At 48.1% G+C, this 26,941-nt stretch overlaps 1 long non-coding RNA gene across 1 annotated transcript in view; it reads left to right on the top strand.

Annotated features, from left to right (window-relative positions):
* Positions 1-841: 841 nt before the first annotated feature.
* Positions 842-26,941, top strand: part of LOC147710620 (uncharacterized) — a 56,995-nt gene continuing 30,895 nt past the window's right edge. Inside the window, exons 1-2 of the long non-coding RNA XR_015295868.1 lie at positions 842-1,124; positions 25,843-25,978. This is a non-coding gene — a long non-coding RNA (uncharacterized LOC147710620). The remainder of the gene's footprint in view (positions 1,125-25,842; positions 25,979-26,941) is intronic.

The following is a 26,941-nucleotide window of genomic DNA, read 5'->3' as shown; positions in this document are numbered from 1 at the left end:
TGAGATGTGTTTGGCCAGGGGGTTAAAGATTTAAAAATCCAATGTCAGATCCCAGTTTCCCTTTATTCTTAGATCTGCCAGGGACATTAAAAATTGAAAGTATAGGTTAAAAGGGATATTATGGTCCTAAGACCCTATTACCAACATGTTTCAGTCCGCTGCTGCCCCATTAATAGGCCATTAAGTGGAAATAGTTAAAGCCACCACATCGCATGGATCTCGCGTAGTCGGCTAATAAAAATGTGCACAAAAGCAATGTGATAACAGAGGTTGAATAAAATCTCATGATGCCGTTGTGGCATATTCTATAACTTAATATAGCTTCATAACATTCTCACTCATGTGCTGCTCGCTCTTAAAATCCAAAACAGTTCTGGTTGGGCAATATTTCGAGACGCTTTAAATAAAAGAAGGGTTATTAGTCGCTCGTATTAACATGGTTTCAAACACGAAGCAGTTTGCAAGAGGCTTCTCCATAGGGTAGCTATCACGTCAAGTTTATACGGGACCAAGTCGTGGAGACTCAAAAATTGCAATTCTTTAGAAAGGAACCATTGCTTTGCGCTATATGTTTGCAAAACAGAAGCCATTTTGAAAAGTCCAGAGTGATATGTTGCATTGTCAGATATTACATTTTTAAAGAAGCGCTGCTTGCCACATTGGATTTCTGCTCCTGCTCCTTTTCTGCCCAAAGATTGCGGTCTTTCCGCCATGCCGCCAAGGGACTGTGAGACGCACCTTCATTTGAGCACAAACTACTATTGCCCCCATTCTCGCGGACCGCGGACTGCCGGGGCACTACAACCGCCAGAAGGCAGTGAGGCCGCGCGAGATTTGCCGCGAGAAGACCAGGGCCACCGTAGAAAAGCACCAGTGAGCCCCCGCGGTGCGGGACGAGCTGCTTCCCACATTGGATTTCTGCTCCTGCTCCTGTTGTGCCCAAAGATTGCTGACTTTCAGCCGCGCCGCCAAGGGGCTGTGAGACGCACCTTCATTTGAGCCCAAACTACTATTGCCCCTATTCTGGGTCACCGCGGACTGCCGGGGCACTACAACCCCAAAAAGGCAGTGCGGCCGCGCGGGATTTGCAGTGAGGAGACCAGCACCACTGTAGAAAAGCACCGGTAAGCCCCCGCGGCGTGGGACGCGCTGCTTGCCACATTGGATTTCTGCTCCTTCCCCTGTTGTGCCCAAAGATTGCTGTCTTTCCGCCCCGCCGCCAAGGGACTGTGAGACATACCTTCATTTGAGCCCAAACTACCATTACCCCCATTCTCGCGGCCACGTGAGATTTGCCGCGAGAAGACCATTGCCACCGTAGAAAAGCACCGGTGAGCCCCCGCGGCGCGGGACGCGCGCGGGCCCGTCCTTGCCCGTCATCGGCCAGAGGAGGCCGGGCTGGGCCAGGGCTCTTGGTTTTGGGTCTCCACCAGGATTAACTGCAAAATGCCTGTTATCTGGTAATTATTTACCTCTTTAACGGTCCTGCTTATCACACACACTGGCGAAAAATTATTTGGAACTGATAAACCCGCTGGACTCTGTTGGTTGTTGGAGGGGGGGCTGGGGGAGCTTTTTAAAATACGTTACCAAGTACTTGGACACATTTAGAATCACTTCGTTCTTAGTTCAACCTACGTTGTATTTGAGGAGTAAAGGAGGGGTAAACTCCTTTTTGAATTTTTTTTTATCAGGGTGTAAGAAAATAAGAATATGGGGAAAAGAAAACTACAACCCACCCACCTGGCCAAAAAACGAAGAAGGACAAGAATCCTAGTGCCTCCCTCATGAAATATTTATCTGGGGCGGTGGGAGCCTTAGATAAACAAATCTCCAACGTAGAAGCAGAACTGAGTAAAGAGTCTTCTGGTCACACTAGCTTGTGTACCACTAGCTTATCCCCCCAGGGCAACCCTGAAAGTGTTGTAATTCATAGATCAGAGATAGTAGAGGTTTTAGATAACGGGTGTATACAACGAGGTGGCGATGAGATCTTAGTTATTGACCCAGAAAGCACACTGCTACCTTCCCATAAAAGAGCGTGTGTATCCAAGAAACCGGTCGTCTCAGATTTACCACCACAAATTAACAAACCACCTCCTATACACCGAAAGGTTAAAACTAAGGAGGGGCCATCTAACACCAAAGTAAAAGGTTGCGTAAAAGATTTAAGTAATAAGGGCACAATTAAAGGCCCATCCAGCGCTGATATGGGAGGCATTATAAAATCTATTGCCGACTTGACTACTTTTGTTAAAGATGCAATTAGCACTTTGGGTAAGAGACTTGATTCAATAGAGGGTAGTCTGGCCTCATTGACAGAACAATCGAAAGCGATTACCATGCAGAACCACGAACCATGCAGGGATAGAGGAACAGCTCCTGATCACAACTGTGCCCTATCTGACCGCCCTTCTACCCGTGGTAAGCATATAATTCAAGCGGAAAGAGTTAGCCATCAGGGGGGATTGGAGTTTTATAGGTCTATGGGACTAAAAGTACAGGAAACTAGGGAGGCTATAGCGAGAGGGAGTATAAATGATCAAACCTGTATAAATAGTAACAAGTCATCTCTTATCGATAGTCGCTCGAGATTAGCCACCAGTATGTTAGACACTACAGCTCAAAGTAATAACGTTGATAGACTGGATCTTCCACCTGCAGCAGCTCTGTACACCCTGATTCTGGCTAATGTACCATCGCCAAGTGAAGGGGACAGGGAAAATTGGGTTACACTGAGAAATAAATCCCTCCACTATTTAGGCTTAAAGACTGGTCTGACACAAGATATGTTCAGCGCTTTTAAAATGGTAAGACACGTAAGCTGGGTCGGACATAGCAAAAAGATTTTCGATGGGGATTGCATAGTTTTATCATTAGGCTCCCCGGCATTAGTACAAGAAATACTGACCCGGGGAGGCTCCAGCACACTTGCGATAGAAGGGATAAAAGTTCTACCCCTGGGCTTTTTCTATCAGCCAAAATTGCCTGCTAATCATAACGCAGTCCCGATGGGTAGCCACTATAACTATTATAATAATGACACAAGGTACTATTTACATGTCTCATAACGGTTTGGCCCATTGTATTCACTGGAGCAAGTAGATTGACAAATGTTGAACATTTCTGCACGAACACCTGTTGATAGCGAAGGTCCCCAGTTCCCTATGAAGATGGTGTTGGGGCATCTGCAGTAAACATCATGAAAATAAATGAAAGTACAAGTACATCCAAAACGGGAGACACTTTCATTACAGGCCACGATACAGTGGGATATAATGCCCCAGTAAGTCAGAAAGTTGGATCTGATCTGGTAGAAACAGGTGCTAAGGACAGAGGCGTAAGTGCCATTATAGAGTATAGGAAGGGCAAAGATGGGGAAGGGAGTGTAAGGGCCATAGGGCCCCAATATAAACGCGCAGGGGGCGGGTGAAAATAGCTTTTTGGAATATCTCTGGGCTCCAATCCAAGGTCGACAACTCTGTCTGGACTGACTTTGCTAGGGCGTTTGATATCCTGTGCCTACTGGAGGCCTGGTTGTTGGGCGAAATACATCTTGATGGTTTTAAGACCTACCACATCTCAGCAAGCCGTTCCACCCACGGGAGACATAAAGGGGGGATCTGTATGTATATTTCTAACATGCTTAGGGTGTTGCGGATAAAAACGCTAAAATCAACCAGCTATTATCAAATTGTTGTTGTTGACATTTCATCTTTGGTGGAGTTGGTAGTTATTAATTTCTACAATAACATGGAGAGGGGTATTGTTTGTGAGGTTTTATCCGGGCTTAATGAGGATATTAGGTAACTACGTGTTCAACCAGGGAAGGATTCGATCCTAATTTGGGGTGGGGATTTTAAAATTAATGTATGTATCCAGCCCTTGAGCGACAACGGGGACCCGGATGAAGAGGTCATTGGTCAAATTCCACACTTTATACATTCAATTATGGGTGAAAGTCAAAATGAAGTCATGGCAACGTAGGACCTCGGATTTGCAAATGTGTCATATGACCCGCCTATTGATTTTAGTCCCACCTTTGTAGAACGTGGCCACAACACATTGATCGATTATATTATTTTTCCCAATCAATATGCAACCTGGCTGAATGAGTTCATTACCCAACCAATTGGGTTCAGTGATCACCTGCCCCAAATGTTAATATTGTACTGCCTGATAAAGGCTTTGGTACAGTTGCTCAGAGTTTAGCCTGGACCCAAGGTTGTGTGTTGGCTCGACAGAATGGCTACTCAATATGTTGGGCTAAGAGCGACCCTGAGATTATGAGCACTAGGATAATGAAACAAGCAAAAATCCCAATAATTGAGTGTTAACAGGAGGACACTTCCTCCTGTGAGCTATTGAGTGCTTTTTCCCAAATAACTGGAATAATTCAAAATACCCTAAAACGTCCATTGAGGAACCAAAAGTTTTTAAATAATGGGTGGTTCGACTCGCGTTGCACTAAAGCATATTCATTACTAAAAGCTGCCCTACATAAACCAGTATAACATTATGAAGAAATTAGGGGCTTAGGAAGGCCTATAGCGCAGGAAGAAATAGGCGTAAGAAAGACATCAAGGAGCAGGCCTGGAAAAATGTATATGAAGCTTCCCTACGGAAGGATTGCTCCCTGTTCTGGGAGGCAGTAAAGGCCCCTTTTTTCTCCAATGGCTAGGATCGAGGTGGCAATAAGCGAAGACACCTGGGTCAATTTATGGTTCTGGGGGTACAAATATTGTCGAAGTAAACGGACAAACAGTTCAAAATGACCAGACTAACTTTGTCCCTAATGATATCCATTTTACGTATGAGGAAGTACAAATGGCCATAAGAGAGAGTAAAGGAGGTAAGGCCCCAGGGCCAGACGGGACTCCGATCAATATGTATAAGTTTAAGAAGGTGTTATGGTCCCCACTATTGACAAGAGTATTGAATGCTAGCTGAGAAAGGGGTTTTATCGAATCTTGGTCAGAGTCTATTATAATTCCAATTTTTAAAAAGGGTGACCGGGAAAACCCGGCATGCTACAGACCTATCTCCCTTCTCGACTCCCTTATGAAAGTAGCAGGTAGAGTCATATTGAACAGGTTACAACAATGGGCAGAAGAAAATAATATTCTAAGCCCAGTTCAATATGGTTTTAGGGAGGGGAGGGGTACTGTAGAGCAGGTCCTAAATTTCAACATGCTACATGGAAAATATACTCAGGCAAAACAAGGCAATTTATTTGCGGTATTTGTCAACCTTTCCACAGCTTTTGATTGTGTGGATCACAACAGATTATGGCAGATCCTAGTAGGACTAAAAGTAGAACCATCACTCATATTATTCCTGAGACAACTTTACGCGGGGGCCTCTGCAAAGGTGAGGTTCGGATTTAAAGGAGAATGTACTAAACCATTTCATGTAAAAAAAAAGGCGTAAGACAAGGCTGCGTACTTGCCCCGTTCCTCTTCAGTCTATATACTAATGAACTGGAGGACATATTGGCGGCCAATGTGAAAGACTCCCCGAAAATTAATCACAGCAAAATCGTCTCACTTTTATATGCAGACGATGCAGTCTTAATGGCTAGAACCCAGCTTGGTCTCCAGAAGGCCCTTAACACCTATATCGATTTTATGGAGAATAGGGGCTTGAGACTTAATGTTAAAAAGACATACGTTATGTCCTGTGGTAAGGGAAAAACCAGGTTGTGTTCTCTTGTAGCTGGGAAAGACAAAATTGAATCCACAAAAACATTCTCCTGTTTGGGGATCTTACTAGATGAAACAGGTTCTTGGGGACCTGCAATCAAGAATAAGGCGTTACTATTTAAGAGGTCGATGGCGGCATTGATGATGTTTGCTAAAAAGATGGGAAAGAGGCCACTATCTAGCTAAGTGCATTAGTGTGGCTACATATGGAGCAGGGGTTTGGGGCCACAGTGACGTTTTATCAATTCAATTAATTGAGAATGCTTTTTTAAGATTCATTTTAGCTGTCCCCCAAAGTGCATCTGTTTTTAATTATCATAGCGAATTGGGGACTCGCTATATTACGGATGTCATAAAAACACAACTGATGCTATTATGGCATAAAGTCTGGACGTCACCTGATCTAGGTTTGAACCTGGGCATAATTAAAGATTCTATGGGTTTGGACCAGGCGAGAAAGATCCTATGGTTGAAGTACATCTGTAATCTCTCCAATGATCTGAGTAGACCAGAATTTCTTAGCAACCCTGATTCCTTACTTAATATCTCTAGAAAAGATCTTAAGGCATTGTGTTTGAATCATTTTGCCCTATCCCGATTCGGGCTAGAGATAAGTAAAAATTCAGTGACGAAGCACCAACTTATTTTGACCTCAGTCACTATCCAGCCCTATCTTGCATGGTGTTTGAGGGGGTATGACAGGTATATATTGACCAGGTTCAGATTTGATTATTTTTTTCGCCTGGTCACATTCCCAAATACCAATGACTGGTCTAGGATGCTTACTAAATGTCAGTGTGATAACTTATCAGATCAATCATTATTACACGTGATCTTTTTTTGTAAATTTTATATAACTGAACGGGCCAGATGGATTAAACCTTTCTTGAGGCAGGGTTTATGACGGCAATGCCGACCGGCCCTTCTATTTTTACAGTCATTGAAAGATGAGTATTGTGTTGGAATCATGTTGGGTTTTTAAAAAAGTATATTGAGGAATAGAAAATGTATTAGCTGTTTTTAATTCAAATATGTTTGTATATGGGGGGCGCTAGAGGGCGCACAAGCTAATGGCCGCACTTTAGTGAGGCTCTGGCTGCCTGGTCAGCTTTATCCTCATTTTATCCTGTTTGCCTGCGGATCTATGCCTGAAACTCTCACCGAGTGTGAGCCTTCCTACCCTGCAGCTCCAGTCCGATTTTGGGGACGAACCGAGCATAGGCGCCGAACTTAGCCGACCGAAGACTCTGGCCGGGACGCATCGCTGGGGAGAGGAGGCGCGAGAACCTATGTGCGGCGCCACGCGAGATCGGGGCTTGCCACGAGGCAGGTAGGCCTCGGAATTGGAGTGATCGGCCCGGGAGGTGCGGGACCTGCCAGACCTGCCAGACCTCGGAGGTCGGCGGCGGCGGTGAGTCTTCCCCCTCCTCTGGCCGCGGCGCCGTGCGGTGGTGCTGGTCGGCGGACCTACACCCTGCTGGGAGTGCGGAGAGTGCCGTGTGCTACCGCCTGAGCCGGGGGGTGCTTGACCGGGACCCCGGCCTCTGACTGCGGATTGCCGGCGGTGCCCCTGATCCTGCTTTGGGCTCGCTGCTTCTGGGCACTGGGGGTCGGGGAGTGTCATAGGACCTATGGGGGCCACAGACTAAGACCATACTGTGGACGTTGCTGCCCGGTGGAGGCGCGCTGGGCCTCCCCCCCCTATCCCCCACACCGCCCCCAGGGCACTTTGAGTGCGGACCTTGCTTGCTACTCGCCGGCGCGTTACTGCCCGCCGCCCACACAACGTGGTCAGCTGGAACTCCGACCCCCCTCGTAAGCAGTGGCGGCTGGTCCTGGTCACCGGAGCTGGGGCACATCGAGGTGGGGGAGCCATTCTGGCACTGCTGCCCTGCTCCTCACGCAGAAGACGCTGCCAACGACGCGACCACTGCACAGGGGGCGCGAATGCACAGAGGATTGGCGAGGGGCAGTGAGCGCCACACTGATCGCCTCTCGCTGGGCGCCTCGGGCCCCTACAGGCGGAGCGCAATGGGGAAGAACGACAACAAGCAGCCTAAACTCTCTTTTGAACCTGTGCCGCCCAAGAAGCAGCTGCGTGGCACGACTGGCGCTGGCGGTGCCCACGACCCTCCGGGCACTGAGCCCCCTTCCACGTCCATGGCCCCTGAGATGCCCGTAATGCTGGAAGAGATGAGACAGGGCTTCGCCACGATAGTGGACATGGTGGACCGCCTGTCCTCCAGGATGGATGGGGTCGTACAGAAGCTGGAGGTCCATGAAGAACGCTTGACGGAAGCGGAGAGACGCATTTCTGCCTCGGAGGACTCGTCTGCTTCTCACGACGCGCGCCTCTCCAGAATGGACAACATACTACGAGTAATAGCGGCAAAGAATGAGGAGTTGGAGGCGAGAAGTAGGCGCAATAACATTCGCGTAACGGGTGTGCCGGAATCCACCAACACTGGGCGCATGGAGGAATACGTAGAGAAAATCCTGGTCGCTGCGGTGGGTAGAGAGGCCTTCTCTGGTCAATTTATCGTCGAAAGGGCGCACCGCTCCCTGGGTCCAGTGCCCAAGCCAGGGGCGCAGCCGCGGCCTATCATCGCCCGGTTGCTTAACTACCGTGACCGCGACGCAGCACTACGAGCAGCACGGACGAATCACAACTTGTCTTGCGATGGAGTGCCCTTTTCGGTGTACCCGGGCTTTACGCAGCTGGTGCAGGAACAGCGGAAAAAGTTTCTGGTTGTGAAGAAAAAGTTAAGAGACATGTAGGTGGATTACGCCCTCCTATACCCGGCACGGCTTAGGGTGACCCATCAGGGCAAACAACATTTTTTCATCAATCCACAGCAGGTGGAGGACTACATCAAGAAACTCCGAACTACCAGGAGAGACAGACGAAACGCGGAAAATGGGGATGCGGACGGAGACCCAGAGGAGCAAGCTGCAGACTGAGGTTGCCTCTTTGTTGCTGGTTGGATGACCTCCTGTTGTTGAACTGGCATTCGGTTTGGATCCTTCGACCTGTCTTGGCCCTGGTTGTTCTGACCTGGGTTACGGAACTGGATTGCAGTATCATCATTGTGTGAACTGGCTGTGGACTGGCGGACAGGTCGTATGCTGCACTCCAGGGTTGAGTTTTGTATTGGAATGTCCAGGATGGAGGTAGTGTTGGGGGAGGTGTACGCAGTGGCGGATGCATAGATGGCTCACCTGGCCTGACTGGCATCTGCTCCGACAGGGGGGGATGCCGCGAGAGACGGTGGTATGTTGGACAGGCTCTGACCTGCAGGGGTGATATATACCAGGCACCACCCCCCCTTCTCTGACTGTTCCCGTATGATCTGTGCGGGGCGGGAGGGGATTGTAGGGGTGTATTGGTGTGTACCTCTGATGCCCCCGGAAGGGGATTCCCCACACAGTTTTTCTATGGTTGTTGAGGGCGGGGATCGGGGTGGGGAGGGGGGAAGTGATACTGGCAAGTTTGGGTTGCTTCAGTGGGAGGGGGGAGGTCTTGTTGAGCGGGGGTTGGGGTGTTGCACGAGTGGGGTGGGGGGGTGTATGACTGCGGGGTGTGCGTTGTTGGCCCTAGGGGCAGTTTTGCGGGAGATGTTCATGGCATGTATGCAGAGTTCAAGGACGGAGTGTGCGCGAGCATCAGTGGATGGGCATTGCGAAGATTCCAATCAGCAAAGAGACTTGTCATTGGTACGTTCCGAGCGAGGGCTGGTGCACTGACCATGGTTTTTTTTCAGGGATGTGATGACAAGCATGGGTGATGTCGCCTTGAGTAATGTCTCAATTGTGTCCTGGAATGTTCGGGGCCTTAATGACCCCCGGAAATGCAGAAATGTACTTGCATATTTGGATAGGCATCATGTACAGATCGCAATGCTTCAGGAAACCCACCTAAACCCACGTAATGTTCCTAAGTTTGCAAGTAGATGGGCTGCTGTGAGGGAGTTTTCCTCGTATTCCACTTACTCGAGGGGTACGGCTATTCTGATTAATAAGGGGCTTCCTTTCCAGAAGTTGGGCGCGAGGGTGGACACTGAGGGGAGGTACGTGATCCTTTGGGGCAGATTGGGCACTGATGTGGTCATGCTTGTTAATTGTTATGCACCCAATATCGACACACCCGGTTTCTTCCTTGCATTGTGGGGTCATGTACTGGATGTGGAAGCTACACACTTAATCTGGGGGGGGGGGGGGGGCTTCAACCTATCATTGGATCCTGGGGCTGATAGGTCAGATGGTAGTGGACAATACAACATGAAGGCTCGGGACGCTCTTCAGGGCATACTGTCGGAGGCAGGCCTATTGGATAGCTGGAGGCACACACACCCAGTGACTAGGGAGGGCACGCATTTCACGACGCACGCACGCTCATGGGCGAGGATTGACTACTGCTTCATCTCGCGAGGACTGGCTGGGGGTGTAGTTCGGGTGCAACATCTGCCTCGTACTTACTCAGACCACTGCCCCGTACTGGCTGTGTTGGAAATGCCTGGATATGCCAGAGTGCGGCCGCCGTGGCGGCTCTTCCCCTCTGCCCTGCTTGACCCTGTTTTTAAACACGAACTTGGTGAGGAGATTGAGGCATTCTTCCCTAGAAACAAGGGGTCGGTCGATAAGGTGGAAACAATCTGGGAAGCCTTTAAAGTGACTGTTAGGGGCGTCACGATCTCTAAGAGCTGTGGTATACATAGGGCCATAGTGCGCATGTTGTCTAAACTTGAATTGGAGCTTAAAGCGCTGGAGGCGGAGATGGTCAGAAATCCTCGCCCTGACCTGGCGGAGGAATTCAGGGCCAAGCTTTCGTCCTTTGAGGAGGAGACAGCTAGAGAGGTGAAGTTCCGTGGCAAGTATTGGATGGCTAGGCGCTATTGTGAGGGGGACCGGCCAGGAAAGGTGCTCGCGGCACTCACTAGACACCAGCGCCATGCCACCCACATATTGGAAATCACTGATGGCAAAGGCGGGTCCTATCAGGACACTAAGAGTATCCAGGACACCTTCCTGCAGCACTATCGACCGTTGTATTCCACACAGCAGGAAAGCGAGGTGGACTTCGGGAACTTCCTGGATGACATAGCCCTCTGCTGGCTGAGTGACGGCGATAGGGCATTCCTAGGATGTCCTTTTGAACTGGATGAGATCAGGGAAGCGATTATGTCCCTCAGCAATGGCAAAGCTGCGGGGCTGGACGGCCTTCCAGCCGAATTCTATAAGTGCTACATCGACATCATGGCACCGGTGCTGAAGGAAGTCTTTGAAGAATCGCTGGAGGTGGGGATACTACCGTGCTCAATGAGGGAGGTAGCGATAACCTCACTTCTGAAGCCAGGGAAAAACCCGGTTGAACCTGACGCCTATAGACCCCTCTCGCTGCTCAATTGCGACGCAAAAATACTTGCTAAAGTGCTGGCGACCAGGCTGTCCCTGCTCATGACTACACTGGTGCTGCCGGATCAATCTGGGTTTGTTCCAGGGCGAGCCACATCGCATAACCTTCGTACGCTGTTCTCCCTTATACCCACCGTAGCGCCTACGCTACCAGTCGCTGCTGTGTTCCTGGACGCCACCAAAGCGTTCGATTCCGTCGAGTGGGGTTACCTCATGGCTATCTTAGGCAGAATGGGGTTCCCTCGGATATTTATTGCCTGGGTGAAACTGCTCTACACCTCTCCAGTCGCTAGGGTCGTCATTAATGGGGTGTTATCTGCTCAAATGCCTATCACGAGAGGTACTAGGCAGGGCTGCCCCCTGTCGCCCCTTCTCTTCGCCTTGGCAATCGAGCCACTGGCTTGCAGGATCCGGCAATTACATAAGGCCAGCGCCTTTAACTGTAACCAACGGCAGATTGGAATTTCCCTTTATGCGGATGATGTTACATTGTACGTGCGGCACCCACAACAACACCTTAACCCACTTCTGCGAGAATTTATAGTGTTTGGCGGCATATCCGGAGTGCACATTAATTGGCAGAAGTCGCAGTTCTTCCCCCTCATGGCCGCAGTTACCCAATTTCCATTGGATTACCCATTGGAATGGTGTGGCTCTGATCTGAGATACCTGGGCATTGAGGTATCGCTCAATAAAGAGGACACAATTCGGTTGAATTACGGAGTGGCTATCTCGCAATTGACTGACAATGTGACCCGCTGGTTGGCCCTCCCGCTGTCAATGGCAGGCAGAGCCTCACTGATAAAAATGGTCATCCTACCGCGTTTCCTATACCTATTCCAGAACGTCCCCTACTACCCGGGAAACTATTTTTTTTAAGAGGCTCCGAACCGAGCTGCTTCACCTCTTCTGGGGCGGCAAACAACCGCGCCTTAGCTGGAATGTCCTAACGCAGCCATATGACAGAGGCGGATTCGATGTCCCTGATCTAGAAGTGTATTATCTCAGTGCTCAGGCGCAGCATGCGTTTCACTGGGTTAGCCCCGCCCCTTTTATGCTGCAGGTTGCTGCCGAGGATTGGATAGTACATCCACTCCCGCTCAAGGGCATGCTACTGGGTCAGGTTGGCGATGTCGAGACGCCTGCTACTACTGTTACCTGCACTGTTGACTCTTGGAGGAGAGTGACTAAACTGCTTGGAGCGCCCATGCTTTATTCACCGGCAATGCCTCTTGCGTACCACCCAAAGCTGTCGCTACTGCTGGAAACTGGGTTTCGGTCCATGTGCAAACGAGTACACATTACCACGTGGGGTGACTTGTTCCAGGATGGTTTGTTCCGCACCAAAGATCAGGTGTTTCGTACCGGCCCCCCGACACCGATGGAGGTGTTCTGTTATATTAGGCTGCGTCAGGGAATGCGGGACATACTCCCCAGCTTCCCGGATGAGCCGGGGACGGTTCTGCCTATGCATGTGTTGCTGGTGTCGGATGGCAGGCACCTGGTGTCCAAACTGTATGCTGCCATCCGTGGGCAGCGGCCGCCGGCTCTGTCAAGGGCACGGGTTGCCTGGGACTCTGAACTGCCTGTTGACCTCACTGACGAGCAGTGGAAGTATTGCTGCTCGGTCACGGCTGACATATCCTCCAGCTGTCGGTTGAAAATTATTCATTACAAGTTTGTACAGAGATATTATTACACTCCGGTTCGGAAGCTGCGTTTTCACCTTTCAGAGGACGATAGGTGTGCGCGTTGCCGCGCGGAAGGTGCGGGATTCCTTCATTTGGCCTGGGAGTGTGGAGCGATTCAGGCATACTGGGCACAGGTGCATACTGCTCTCCAAGTCATGATTGCTGGCCCCCTCCCTCTGGACCCGGTGGTGATGTTGCTGGGGTATACCAAGGATGTGCCCAAGGCGGACCGGAGGTTTGTTAATATTGCTTTGCTGCTAGCTAAGAGGAGGATCGCCTGCAGGTGGGGGAGGGGCAGGGCACCGAAGTTTAAGGACTGGCTTGATGACCTCACGTACTGCCAAGACCAACATGGCATCTATGCGGAATTGCTCCCCGCCCGCTGTAGACCCAGTGATTTTTGGTCCCTTTTACAGATTTACTGGTTGTCCCAGATGGCTCACGGTGACTCCTCTGGGGATGAAGATCCGTTGCCTGCCCCCTGAGCGTGTGGCCGTTGCGTAGTACACTCACCATATTACATGACGACCGAGGGGTGGGAACTCACCCCCCCCTGCTCAGACTATGGTGGTAGGCTTACTGCTGGAGGGCTGCTGGGGACTCTGGGGTACTTGCAAGTCATGTGCTGTTACTCACAATACACGCCTTCCTAGCCCTCCCGATATCCTAGAATAACAGGTCAGCGGGGGGTAAACATACACATTGGCTCCGGTGACTGCGCATCGGTAGAGATGACGCTTGCATGGGTGAGCACTGTGCTCCGCTTTTTGACATGATGCACTTCTATTGCCTGTGCGCTGCACGCTTCCTGGGGTGACGAGAGAGACCACCCTCCCCTTATCACGAATGAGGCACACTTATACACACGGAGACGTAGCTGGCTGACTGGAAGGGACTGAGGCAGTCGGGGGCTGGGGGGTTTCGTGGCACCTTACATCCTTGATTGGTAATATGTCTTTATGCGTAGATGCTGAGGGATCCCCACACCTTATGACCATGAGTGGGTGGGAGGCATGCTCTACCGTGGTTGTCCTCACAATACTGATCACTGTGGTATGTATCTTGTGGGCCGGCCTGCGCGTGATGTACCAGCCCGTGGCCAGTCAATGCTTTTCTACTAAATGTACCATACCTGTCATGCTATATTGGATTGTTGATGCTGTAACTGTCATGTATCTCTGTTGACCGCAATTAATAAAAAAAGTTTTAAAAAAAATATATATGTTTGTATATTTCTAAATGAATTGTTGCTTTTATGGTTTTATAAAATTGAAAACGAATAAAGCAAAAATAAAAAGTATTTATATGCGATATTAACATATGCACGCATCGAAAATTGCGGCAAATTAAAAAGGTATAAAATAGATTGGTTTCTTTAAGTCAAAAATTATGTAATCCAAAAGTATACTCTTAACATGCAGAATAACTTACTGGCGCAAAGTCTCATAGCGGCGTGGTCCAAAGTTCGAATCTGAAGGGATCTCGTCAGAACCGACCTCCTTTCAAAGGCACATGTATATACTGAACTCAAATCGCACACATCTGTTTATCTCGCATCCGCTGTGGACAGCAATAAGGGACAATGTTAGACAGTGACCCCTTCTACAATACGAAACAGATTCAGCCATTTTGAAGTGGGGATTCTTTGCTTAGAGAATGAACGCAGATACACTTAAACACCTAAGGTAAAAGGTTCCACATGGTTTAAAGTCAAAGTTTTCCAATAGGGATCCCAAGTAGATCAATCATGTTACCAAAACATTCTGGAACAGGTACTGCGAACAAACTCCAAGAATATAACTAACAGCCTCTGATGCTACCCATCTTTACTGTCAGCAGTAACAGAGGAGGATATCCAGAAATGCCCAATCAGCACACCTGAACCCGAATACACAATTTTTAAAACCGGAAACTATTGTTGCGCATTTGAATCCAGATGCACTGGGCACGCATTCGGCCAGTTTGAAGAGGGAGTTCCTTGGTTAGAAACTGAATGCTAATAAACTCAAGTGCCTTAGATAAAAGTATGCACATGATTTAGAATCAGAGTTTTTCACTGGCGATCCACAATAAATCCATTGCATCTATTGAAGCATTTTATCACAAGAACTACGAACAAACTACAAAATCTAGGCTAACAAGCTCTGGTGCAGCACATCCTTGCTATCAACAGCAGGAAAGAACAATGGCCAAAAATGCCCAATCAGCACAGGTGAACCCGAATACATTATTATAGAATGGAATTTTTGTTGTTGTAGCGCATTTGAAACCACATGCACCTTAATATCTCACGTAAAAACACCAGCATAATTTAAAGTGGGATTCTACCCTGAAAATGCACTATCCTTCCATGAAATCTGTCAAACACCCCCAAAAAATGTAAAGATGTAACAGAGTAACATTGAGAATATATAAACAAAACAAACTTCACAAGTCCAAAGTGTACACAGTGTCAAATAATGTAAATTAACAATTTTAATGCTGAATGGAAAACAATGAGTTTCCAGTGGGTAGTTCAAAGAGTCTCTTGAGCCTCAGTGTCAAAGATAGAAAGACCCAGTATACTTTCAAGAATAAATAATGCAGATACACAAATGTAATACTGAGGGAAAGTGGATAAATTTCAAGTGGTGATTCAGATGATGTTTTAAAACCCAATACAGAGAGTAAATAGATTCGTACATCAGACAAAACATAGGATGAAAGCACATTATGTTTACATTTCTGTCATGATTGTTTAGAGAAAATGGTGAAACTCATTATTAATATTTAAACCAAACATTACTGTTCTCAAATGACAGATCCAGCATGCTTCAACTTGCCTAAGATAGCTTTTCTTGTCACCACCTCTCTCGTTGCTAATTACATGGTCTATGGCATGAAAGGTTACTCTCGTTTTGTCAGGGTGTGTTGTGTGTATATGGGCAGATACATGATATCTGTCATCTTTGCTTTTTTATGGCACAAACATGTTCTTGTATATGTGCCTTCATACTCTGTATACTGCTGCCCACATATGCTTTGTTGCAAGCACACTTCAACAAATACACAGTATATGTTGTGTTGCAATTGATGTAAGACTTTATTTTGAATTCTCTCTAATTATTGTACTGAAAACTGGATGTTTTGTTTTCACCTAAGTTACATACACATCAATTTCCACAAACGAAAAACCCAGATGGTTTCTCTGGTAACCAAGTTTTTACTGATGGTTTGGATTGCTTTATATAGCTTGGACATTGCATATTTTGTATGGTTCTGCTTTTTCTGTATATCACCTTCGGTTTCGATGGAATCATATCAGGAGGTAGGCCACTATAGATATTGTATTCAGTTATGAATTACATGTCTATCTGGCATGAGCTACTTCTATTCCGATTTCTATTGGAGAGAGTCGATTTTCTATCAGCTCTGAGGATTTTGCTCTCAGCTTTTCGCACGCAGTCCTGATCATAGCCTCTTTGATCAAACTTGTTCTTGATTATTTCAACATTTTTAATGAAATTATGTTCCTCACTGCAATTACGGCAAACTCTTACCATCTCTCCAAAGGGGATGGAAGAAATGGTTGTTTTCAGGTGGCAGCTAGTGGCGTGGAGGACACTATTACATGCAGTTGACTTTCTAAAAATGTCACTATGTATGACATCTCCCTCCACATACAACCAGAGATCTAAGAACTCCATCTCCCGTTTGAAGCTTTTTATAGGGAGCTTGACATTAAACCTGTTCAAATTGAGGTAGGCATAATATGCATCAAGATCTTCACTGCTGCCCTTCCAGATCAGGAAGACATCATCAATATATCTTCAAAGAAATAGGATGTTGTCCATCCATTCACCTGCACCAAAGCCCCCGGCATGCTCCATCTGATACAGCCCCATTAAGAGGTTTGCATACGATGGAGCAAACCAAGAGCCCATGATGGTACCTTGTTTCTGTAAAAACCATTCTCCATTGTGCATAAAAGCATTTTGTGTCAAGGTCAATTCAGACATGTGCAGTAGCATGTGCGTGTGTTGTAAGTGCTTGGCATTGCATTAATACAGATAGAATTTGAAAGCTCTTAAACCACAGTCTCTCTGAATGCTTGTGTAAAGGCCATCCACGTCCACAGTGACGAAAGTGAAAACATCCTGCTCCCATCTAAAAGCTTCAATTTGCAGATGAATTCCCTACTATCTCTTAAATAACAGGGTAGATTTCAGATGAAGGGCTGAAGGAAAGTATCCACATATTCTGCAATTCTTTCTGTGGGGCCCCCATTGCCAGATATAATTGGCCTCCCGGGTGGGAAGGGGCTCCCTTTATGTATTTTGGGAAGAGCATAGATGCAGGGATGTCTGGAATGTTGTGCCAGTAGGTATCTATACTCTAAGTCAGTGATGAGACAGGACTCATGCCAGTCCATTGGCTGCGCATTGATTCTCCTTTTTATCATTTCAGTAGGGTTGGACTTATCAATTTTAGATAAGTAATCAACACGGTTCATTAGCACAATGTTGCCCCCTTTGTCTGCTTCAGGCACCACTATATTTACATAATCTCTAATCGACTGCAAAAGTTCTTTATCTTGTTTGGTCAGATTTTGATGATGCGCACATTTACTGCTCAACACGTTTGTCCTCAAGTTTATATAGTTCTTGCGTTAATCTATTTGAGAATCCGTCAATGATGTAGTTGGTGATATTAGGGTGGATAAACTTAGACTTTTCGCGTAGGCCACCATCTAGTTACATCCTCACATATGTTGAGTTCTTGTGCAAAGTCAATTAACTCACTAGAGTCATCTTCACCATCTAGTGTCGTGATCAGATGGACAACATTTAAATCTGAAATTGTGAACTCAGAGTCAACAACATTGTTCGGTACAGAATAATGCCCAGATGGATGATCAACAAAATATTTTTTTAATTTAAGTTTTCGAACAAACTTAAATAAATCCAAGTGTATATTGTCAAAAAGTGGTTTATCAATCATACAGAAATTCAGACTCTTACATAGAACAGAAGTTTCCTGTTTGGTTAAGATTCTTGATGATAAATTAACAATGCTAAGAGCGTTAGACACATCACTTCCAATACTGTCCACTTCGCGGTGCACAATCTTCATTGTTTTTTGCTCTGTTAAATTTCTGTTCTTGCCTTTGTCACTGCTCTTGTGTTTTTGGCGACCCCTCCTTGTTTTTCAATAGGATTTTTCTTATTGTTTTCTAAGCGATAGCGTTGAACTTCACCTAAAAAAAACAATGCAGGGTTGGGGCAGTGGTACTGGGGCCTTCACCAGGTCACTCTCTACTGATGAGATGGAAGTACTGCTCGAAGAAATGCTAGACTCCCTAGCATCGCTCAGGACATTAGATGAGGGTTTGGGCATGAGGGGGGCGTGGCTTGGACGCCGATCGGGATGGCGGCGTGAGCTTGCAGCTCCGCGCATGGTCCCGCTATTTCTCCTGAAAACTACACCTTTGGCGTTCCCTGCATGGCGATTTCCTCGTGGTAAGTGTTGAGGAAACATCGGAGAGCAGCTGGGGGCTTTCGGGAGACCGATCATAACGCTGAGACCCGTTGGTGGAGGCCGGAGGTGCTACGCCGAGAGGGAAGAAAATGGCGGCGTAGAGAGACGGCGGTCTCTGCTCAAGGGGCGAGGCGGACCGGAACCGAAAGGAAGTGTGAGCCTCTTTCAATAGGGCTGATGAAGCTAGGGCCCACCTGAACGGGTCTAGGGAGTGGACTTGGAGGTGCGGGGGCCCGCGTTGGACTGGGGTACGGCTGACACGACATCCGCCTCTATCCTCCCCTCCCCCCCAACCTCGGCCTTGGTGATTGTCTGACGGGCGGCCCCGGCTTCCAGTGGCTATCGGCACCGTCGGAGAGGGTCACGGCTCGGCAGCCCAGTTGGGATGTTTGCACTAGAACCGACAGAAGAGAGCAAGGCTCCCGAGACGGGGATCACGAGACCAGGAGGAAGGCCTGCGGCGGCCGTATGACGACGCCCGAAGCAACTAAGATGGCGGCTGCTGGCGGGGCCGCCGTCGTGGAACAGGGCCGGGACGACTCGACTGCGCTGACCCGAGATGGCGAGGCCCGGGCTTCCCCGTTGGTGACGGAGCAGGAACAGAGGCTGAACCAGCGACTGGACAACATTTTGGATGCAATAACTGCGACTAAGGAGGCTTTGCATCAGGACATTGCGCAGGTCGCCACAGGGCTGGGTCTCCTGAGAGCGGACCATGCCAAGCTATCGGACAAAGTAAAAGATCATGAACAATTGCTTCAAGAACTGAAGCCTGTGGTGGTGACCGCGGAACATAAACTGACGTCTATCCCCAGCCGCCTGGACATACTGGAGAGACGAGCAGAGGATGCAGAAAGTCGTAATCGGAGGAACAACGTGAGGGTTGTAGGCCTTCCGGAGAAAATCGAAGGGGACGACGCAGTGGCCTATAAGGAGAACTGGTTCAAAACGGTGGTGGCGCCAGAGGGTCTATCTCCCTTCTTCTCCCTGGAACGGGCACACAGGGTGCCAGCTCGCCCACCGATGCTAGGGCGACCACCTAGGCCGATGGTGGTGAAACTCCTGCACTATAAAGATCGGGACCTGTTAATACAGAGGGCTCGCACATTGGGCCCCTTTCAGGTGGACAATAGTCGGGTTAAAGTCTTCCCGGACTACACACAGGAGGTCCAAAAGAACAGAGCGTCCTTCCTAGCAGTGAAAAAAGGAGCTGAGGGAGGAAGGCATTCAATACTCCTTGCTCTTCCCGGCTAAACTACGTGTTATCCTGGATGGGAATACCCAATTTTTTCAGACCCCGGATGAAGCGTGGTCATGGCTTGAGTTGTATCGAGCCGGCACGGACCGGACTGGTAAAAATCAACGGGAGAGACATAAACCGCTCCAGATCCGAAAATCACAACGAATCCGCTCACGAAACAAGCTCAAGAGAGCGGAGCGGGAGGGTCAGATGGCCGCGGACAAGAAGGGGGCGCTGGCTGCAACAGCGAGTATCACGAGGTCGCAACAGGAGAAGGTGCTGGTTGAATCGGACTCTGGTGAGGACGGAGGCAGAACTGGAGAAGAACTATCGGAGGCTGAGAGTTCGAAGGGCCCTGCGGTTACCCCACAAACATCAGATGGACTCTTTAATGAGTGACTATTGATTGGGCTTGCCGATTTCGTTGTTTCTACGGGGGCAGGTTCTCCTAATGGTTGAAGGGCCGGCAGGTATGGTGGTGAACAAGCAGTGTGGGATGGAAGGCGCGGGGCGGGGGCTCCGCCTGCCCTGGGTCGGCGATAAATCACCCCCTTGTGGCCCTTAAGGCCTTCTGTGGTGGCGACCAGAGATTAGACTGATGTGTGTTGTGTTACAGGTTTGGAACAGGGCTGAAACTGGGTTATTAGGCTCTGTCCTGGGGAGTGGGGTTTGGGGAGTTTTTTCAACAGTTATCCTGGGGGGAAGCCACTGCAACGATGTGGGCAGCAACTGGTTGCTATTGAACTGGTACAGTAATGATTACCATGGGGACGTTACCTAATTTGAAATGCTTAACATGGAATGTCCGGGGACTGCGAACAATGGTCAAACGCCACAAGGTGCATGCTTATCTGGTGAGGCGGGGTGTCCAGATTGCAATGTTACAGGAAACTCATTTAACTAAGCAAGAATGCACTGCACTACAGAAGAGGTGGCGGGGTCAGGTATTTGGTACCACTTATTCAGCGTTTGCTAGAGGGGTGCTCATATGGGTAAGGGCGGGCATACCGTTCCAGGTTACGAATCAGTTGGTGGACCCTGAGGGTAGATATGTGGTGGTGGAGGGGAGGTTATATGGCAGGGATGTGGTTTTATGCAGTGTATACGCCCCAAATGTTGATCAGGCTCACTTTTTTGATGGCCTTACGAGCTCACTGGCCTTTTTCCTGGCAGGCCCCATTATCCTAGGAGGTGACTTCAACTCGATTACTAATGTGGCGCTTGATAGGTCGCACCCGCCGCTGGCTGATTCCCCGGTACGCAGGTTATCCACACATAGGAAGAACTGGCAAGAGAGGTGGGGATTGCTAGATGTATGGAGGGAGCAGCATCCTGATAGTAGGGATTATTCATTTTTTTCGGCTCTCCATGCGTTACACGTCAGGATAGACTCGGTCTTGTGTAGTAGCTCCCTGGCTGCCATGGTCACCCACACGGAATACCTGACTAGGACCATCTCAGATCATAATCCCTTGTTGGTATTAGTGCAGTGGCAACGTGCGAGATCAGCGGTTCCAACATGGCGGCTACGGTCTGACACCTTAGAGGATTCGGTGTTTAGTGACACGGTCCAACAGGGCATAGAACACTACTTTGAGGAAAACGAGGGTTCAGCTAATACCAGATCTACAGAATGGGATGCGATGAAAGTGGTGGTGAGAGGAGTATGCATGGGCAGGTTCTCGAATGCACGAACGTCAGTTTTGAATGCACTTGCAAAAGCGGAGGAGGTATTAAGGGACTTGGAACGGCGTAGGCCTGAACGACCGGACTTACAAGACCGGTTATTAGAGGCTAAAGAGGTAGTGGCGACCAAAACTGAACGGCTGCGGAGTTATGATTATAAGTAATACGCCATTAAAGCGCATGCCGAGAGGGATAAAGTGGGTATGCTGCTTGCCAGGATTGCCAACCCGGAACTTAGAGGCTGCCCAATTATGAGCATAAAAACGGAATCAGGGGAGATGGTTTATTCGCAGGCGGCGGTGATGGCGCGTTTTCGGTCTTATTACGCGAAGTTGCATGAATGCCACTTAGAGGTGGAGGCCTCGGAAATCAGAGCATACCTGGACTCAGTACCGCTCCCAGTGCTGGGTGACGAAGATGCGAAGGAGTTGGGAGGGCCTATAACGCTAACGGAAATTAGAGTGGCCATTAAACAAATGGCAAGGAACAAAACGCCTGGGGTAGATGGCCTGCCGATCGAATTTTATCAGAAATACGTCGATATTTTGGCGCCCAGACTATTGGTGGTGTATGCGGAGGCTGGAAGATTGGGGTACCTACCCAGATCAATGAGGGAGGCGCTGGTAGTACCGCTGCTGAAACCCGGTAGAGAGGCATCTGATGTAACGTCCTATAGGCCTTTGTCCATACTGACTGTGGACTATAAGATATTGAGCCGTATCCTGGCCACCAGATTGGTTCCACACATGACCAGACTGGTGCACAGGGACCAAGCAGGGTTCATTCCTACTAGGAACACGACGCTAAACATACGCCGACTGATCAGGATATTGGACGGTGCTGCGGACACTGATGGAAGACCGGCGGTCTTATCAGTTGATATTGAAAAAGCTTTTGATAGCCTTGAATGGGCTTACTTGGATGAGGTACTGGGGAAGTTTGGTATAGGTGAAGGGTTTGGCAGATGGACGAGAGTGTTGTACTCATCGGCCACGGCAAAGGTACGCCTGGGCTCGATTGTATCTTCGGATTATCCGGTCCGTAGAGGGACGAGACAAGGGTGTTCGTTGTCCCCGCTGCTGTTTGCGCTGGCAGTGGAACCATTGGCAGCGCGGGCTAGGTCGGGGGCCATGTATCAGGGGATCGAACAGGGTGAGCAATCACACTACATATCTCTGTATGCAGACGATTTATTGTTATACCTAGCAGATGTAGAACAGGCTCTAGCGGGGGCGATGAACATGTTGTCCAGGTTTGGTCTGTTGTCGGGACTTAAGGTGAATTGGAATAAAACTTGTATCTTTCCGCTTAGGGCGGACACACAATGTCCCCCTCGTGAGTTGGGTGTGGTCTGGGAGCAATCTTGCTTCACGTATTTGGGAGTCTGCATCTATCATGAGGTCGCGAATCTGTTGGAGGGTAACATAGGGCGTTGTATACGTGCACTGAGAGGTTGTATATCCTTCTGGGCCTCTCTCCCTTTGTCAGTGCTGGGCCGAGTGGCACTACTGAAAATGGTGGTGCTCCCGAGGTTGCTCAATTACTTTCGCACACTGCCCATCTGGATTCCTCAGCGGATCTTTAAGGAACTAAGGATGTTGACAACGGACTTCCTCTGGGGTCACGGACGACGCAGAGTAGCATTGAATACTTTGCTTAGACCCAAGCTCGAAGGGGGGATGGCAGTCCCCGATTTTGAGCTATACTATTTGGCGGCGCAGCTTCAAATATTCACACAACACGTGGCCAGGGAATTTAGAGGGCCGGAACACGAACGAGGGACTGGTATACAACGTCACGTCCTGGCCTACATAGTTATGCAACAGAAACTAGAGTTAAGGGGCCTTACTATGGAAGAAAAGATGATCAGGTTGTGTTGGCACAAGAGTTTGAAGAGAACAAAGAAGGCCCGGCCGTATGCCCCAGAGATACCACTGGGAATGTTGACTGCGCTGCCACATGGGGGTGATTGGTCCCCGCTGTCGGAATAGGAGGAGTTAGGTTTACAGATGGTGGGAGATCTGTATGTGGATGGAATGTTGGTCCCCTTTCAGACGTTGCAGGAACAGTTTGGTCTACTGGACGGGAGCTTCCTTTTACATGCGGCAGTGGTGGCGGCGATACAGAAACACTGGAAAGGAGGGCTCCTCGAGCCAGAAACGACCATGGCCTGCCAATATGTAGTGATGGCCGCGGGTACATTTAAAGCGGTGACCTGCCTACAGGATGTTACATGAGGGATTGGAACCGCTTCTGGTGCTGAAATCGAAATGGGAGGATAGTATAGGTAGGCCCATTCCAGACACGGTGTGGGGACATATTCTGAAACGAACATGGAAAGGGACAAGAAATGCACGTTTTCAACAAATACACTTTTACATCCTACACAGGGCTTACCTGACCCCGGAAAAGATCAAAAGGTACTTCCGGGTACATGAAGCACTGTGCCCGAGGTGCCTGGCGCCAGAGGTTGACATAGACCACCTGTTGTGGGGCTGTCCAAAGTTGGGGATGTACTGGCTGGAAGTGGGGGAACTCCTGAATGTGGTGACTGATCGGGAGGTGGACTTTGACATGGCGGCGTGTCTGTTGCTCTGGTTTCCGCACACAAAGAAACACAAAAGTAACGAGCAAATTCATTGATCTAGGGCTCATATTGGCGCAAAGAGAAATTACCTGGCACTGGAAGTCTAAGGAGGGACCGTCGGTGAGAAGATGGGTGAATGAACTGCTGAAATGGTCTGAATGTGAGAGTGTGCTCCGGATGAGACAGGCTGTCAGGATTGATAATGACAAGAGCTTGGAAATGTCAATGGCGTGGGAGACGATAGTCCAAGCGTTGCGTGACTACATGGTGAAGGACGAAGAATAGACAAATTGCATACCTGGGGCTCCATGAGGCTTGAAAGAGCAAAGGCACCACTCGATCTGTAGCGTGCTCCACTGTAGTGTTAGCAAGACCAGGCCCACATCAGCAGCGGTTGCGGGGAGGGGAGGGGAGAGGGTGTTGTTTGGGGAAGGTGTTAGGCACCGAGGCCATGTTCAGGGAGACACTGTAGTTGAACCTAGGGTTAGGTACGCTTCCAAGGGTACCGAGAGGGCCCAGACAGGCTGCGAGGGTGATAGTAGAGTAGGGTCGACACGATAGGCGTCCACTGGAAGATAGGTATGGGACCAGGATTACAAGTGCGAAGTCGCTCAAATGGATCGCTGGAGCATGCTGGCTGGTGTAAGGGGAGGGGCGGGAGTTTAGGGGGGTAAAATGCAGATACAGAATGATGTTATTGACCAGATATCCCTCCGGGGTGATCACTGTGATGTTCTTGCTGGAAGTACGGATCGATGCGCCGCCCGGCTCCGGGTTGTGGGCTAAATGGCTGTGTACGATATTCTGCTTACTTTGTCTATGCATTGGGACGCCATAAGTGTACTGGTTAATCTATTTTGTGAATTGGTTACTAATTCTGCAATAAAAAAAAATACAAAAAAAAAATGAGGGTTTGGGTATTATGTCATCATATTTACGTGCAAACGTAAATATTTGGCCCCTGTCATAATCCCCTTGATCACGTATTATTTTCTGTTGTGTTTTTGTCCTTAAGATAAATCTGATATTTTGCAAGTTCTTTTTTTAGGATGTCCTGATTCTTTACTATGACATCACTCATATTGGTGTCATTGATTTCTTTTTCTAATGTGGCTATTTCTTCTCTGATTTTTTGTACCTTACGTTCTGAGTTCCTAATAAGGATGTCCATCATTTTACATCTCACTTTTATATTTGAGTCTTCATAAAATGTACTGAGGGGTGATTAGGTATTTATGATATGATACTGCTAGAAGGATGCATTTTATATCAAATATTTTTAACCCTGCGACTTTTGCACATCTGATAGTTTGGACTACAGGATTCTTATACACTTTCAGATTGAAAGGATAATTATTATTGTTTTACTTGTCTGTGGTATAATGTTGGCTTTAATATTGTGTAACAAGATATTGTAACAAACATATTGTATTTTTGTGTTTTTATTCTTTTATAGATTCTTGTTAATCCGAATAAAGATTTATGATGAAGAGTAGCAGTACCTTTTGCATTTACTGTGCCAATGTGCAGTTTCCAGTTTAGACATGGTGGGATCTGTATTTTTTTTTCGCTTCTTGCAAGGTTAAGAATGGGCTGATTCCACTCTACAAATGATGTTTATGTTTGAAGGATCGAAAGAATTGCGTGTTAGGGTTTTAACTTACTTTGCAGACCCTTGTGACAGTTGCCCCCTATTACACCTAAGCCGTTGGACGTCTATTCCAACATAAGTCGTAAAGAAGATCTCCCTTGCAGAGATGTTTAGTTTGTTAGCAGCAAAATGTCAGAATTTCTGACAGAGCACCTGTGTTTACAGAAAAATAACTTATGGATGTGAATTATGTTTTATTGTAAGGATGCTTAAAGCACTGGTGTCCCTAGAACTGCAGGCAGTCAGAGAGCACCACCAAGTCTAAATTGTCCTTTCTGTCCCCACAAGTAACTGATTGCATATCATGCTCCAGTGTCTTCAGTTTCTTGTGTTCAAGTTACTCATTTCTGTCGCAGGAGGAAATGCATGAAGATGTGGCGCCATGTTGGACAGCCTCACTGGGGTCAGGACGGTGCAAGGGGAAGGCTTCTTCGCAGAGTGTGGCAGTGGTGGTGGGATCACAGCCAGGTGGAGCTGGTGGTGCCGGCACTGGTGAGTCTTTTTGGCCCTCTTGGGTCTTCAAACTCTCACACTATGGGACATGGTCCTTACTTCCCAGGGGCATTTATTTACTCTTTCCTCACTGCACACTTTATGTCATGACAGTTTCATATACTGTGATATTCACACAATGAGCTACAACTCACACAAGAATAAGAAGATAATCGATGTGTGGTCTTCTACCAGCTTTGTCTTCGGGCGAACGCCTGCTTGTCCGTGTGCCTCGATCCTTCATGGCACAATGCAGCTGAGCCTTGCAGCGAGGTCTTCCACAGGTTCATGCCCAGGACTGCTGGTCCCCTAGTGTTCATTCTCATTGGCTTTAAGAAGATTGTGATGTGTAGTGCATGCTTGACTTACAGCATCGCTCTCGGTCCTTGTGTCAGTCTCTTTTCTGTCAGTGTGTTTCCAGAACTCTGCTCTAGATTGCCCAAAGACTTAAGTCCTCTTTTCTTTAATATGATGGTCATGGTGTAGCAAATGCATGTTAAACTCACAAATGTGGAAATAAACCCACATTCGAAGTATACCAGCTACTTTAACTATCAACTATGAATGCATGTTTGAGTACGATTTTTTTATGCCTGAAGAAAGAGTTTGGGGTGTCTTTGCCATCATTAAACTCATAAGTCACTACAATGATGGGTTTTCCAATGATGTGCCAAAAGTGGAGTGCATTTATTGTAAGCAGACTTTGCTGTTTTGCAACATCACTTTGTGAAAGTGGCTGTGGGGGGTTCATGTTTGCAGACTCTAAAGGGGCATATGTACAAGCCATTATCGCCACCACAACGTCACTATTACCAACGTTTTGGTGGCGATAGGAGCTTAATGCTGCCTTGCAAATTAGGCTCCCTTTCACGCAATGTTAACGTTCCACTGCAACTCCCATTCATGTTGACGCTATGTTAGCAATCCACCGCAACACCCATTCATTTTGATGCTGCCTCCTAT

The sequence above is a fragment of the Lissotriton vulgaris genome, chromosome 5 (genome assembly GCF_964263255.1).
Source record: "Lissotriton vulgaris chromosome 5, aLisVul1.2, whole genome shotgun sequence".
In the NCBI taxonomy this organism is placed as follows: domain Eukaryota; kingdom Metazoa; phylum Chordata; class Amphibia; order Caudata; family Salamandridae; genus Lissotriton; species Lissotriton vulgaris.
This window is presented reverse-complemented; position numbering and strand designations above follow the sequence as displayed.